Genomic DNA, 1,904 nt, shown 5'->3' with positions numbered 1-1,904 from the left:
TGGACACAGTCATATTTAAGGACTACTACAAAAGTGTTTCAAATTATTGACCCCGAAAAAGTATACGGCCTGGTAACAAACACCTCACGGACCGGCACCTGGTGCGCCTTGTAAGTTTCGACCACTACGTTAAACAACCTTACATCGACATGGCGAACGCTTTACTTTATAACAAACGCCCCGAACCTTCTGCTCTCCGCACCATAACCAATCCGTCGCAGAAAGCGAAAACACTTGTTTTAGATTTTTTACTATGACATTATCCTATTAAAATCGCTGTTGACTTTGCTAGAAGGCAAAGTTGTGATGAACGACGGTTATTGTCTGGTTTTATCGCCACGAATTTGACAAAATATTTTTACCTTGAATTTTTGATTTTGAGATTTTAGTTACCCGTCAGTTCCATAATGTTTGCGAGTATAGTCTTCCTTTTTTTTCGAACGTTTTGAATTTTGCAGGAAAGGCAATGTTTCGTTATACCTCACAAAACGAGGCCGGAGTATATTTTGGTATTGCTAAAACGTGTATTAGTTTTCGTAGCATAGTCAAAAGATTACAGACTAAACATTACGCTGTGGTCGCATATCTGGTTTGCTTATCTACAAAACAGGTTTAAACGAAAAAAGTTTACATTACCGAATACGGCTAATAGCGAATTTTCTTCATTTACGCAAAGCGCTCAGTTCGTGCACCTCAAAGCCTTCAACCTAGTTTAAGTTCGATACAGTCCAAGCCTGTAATGTAAAATAGGGCTAGTTTTCAGTGCTAGCCCGATTGGAATCGACAACCAACTGCGTAAAACGAGCCACACCCGGCCTTATATTCCTGGTTCCCGAGTTATCAGGTCCTTTTATATTTTGTTACGCAGTCTATGTGGTACATCTAGCGCACGGACAAATCATTGAAAATATTTTATTCTTAAAAGCTGTTCTATAGGGGTTAGAAGCAGGAAAGTATAAACCTACACTTAGTAGCGCATACAGAAAAGAACAATGTAAAAACATTTCGGGGAAGAAAAAATAGACTAGAATTTGTGTGACACCCTTTGCAGCTCGATGTGAGACCGCACTTTACATACGTCTGTTAGTGTTGGATTTTGTTATGTGGTTTATACAAATTATCGCAGTTCCTGTGTCGAATGCTCCACTTTTGTTAAATACGCCAGGGTATACGTTTTATTCAGAAGCAAAGAATTGTCAGTCAAAGAATCAGTAACAATTTAATATGACCCTGATTTATTTTTGATTAACACATTTTCAAAATTTTGCCGAAACCGAACTTCTGCATAAACTTACTAACTGCAACATGCTAACACGCCCAACAAAGGTTTATCTGGATTCTACACTGTTTTACAAACAATATCACATTATCATTATGTTGTCTATTCGTTCATGGCATAAGTTCAATAGTTTTTACCTCGCCGGTTTGTAAATTGGCTTTCATTAACTTTGTTTAGTCGCCTACCGCGCACCAAATGTAAAAGTTAACAGCAGCATTTACTGTCACCACAATTTTATCCCATTTACACGCGTTGTGCTAAACCAACTAGCTTTCGTAAAATTAATGCCTTTTTATAGCTCAAAGCAAACAACCAGCAACTATTTTACATGTCACACAGCATTTGCGCAACAAAATATTTTATATTGAAACAAGTTTCTCATACGCATAACTGTTTCTATCATCGCTGCTCGAACTTCTTCTTGTTTACTCAGAGTTTTTCATCAACTTGTGCCCAGGCATGCACGCTCACGCCGAGGCCTTCGACTACATTGCCTTTCAACTCCCAACAATTTCGGACCCATTTGCCGCAAAAACTCTTCGCGTTTCGTTCTAAGCGCACTTTTCCCGATCTCTTTCCTTTCCGCCGAATGGCAAACAAAACCAAAAACTGCACAAAAACGTGG

Source organism: Phallusia mammillata, chromosome 6 (assembly GCF_965637545.1).
Source record: "Phallusia mammillata chromosome 6, kaPhaMamm4.hap1.1, whole genome shotgun sequence".
Classification (NCBI taxonomy): Eukaryota; Metazoa; Chordata; class Ascidiacea; order Phlebobranchia; family Ascidiidae; genus Phallusia; species Phallusia mammillata.
This window is presented reverse-complemented; position numbering follows the sequence as displayed.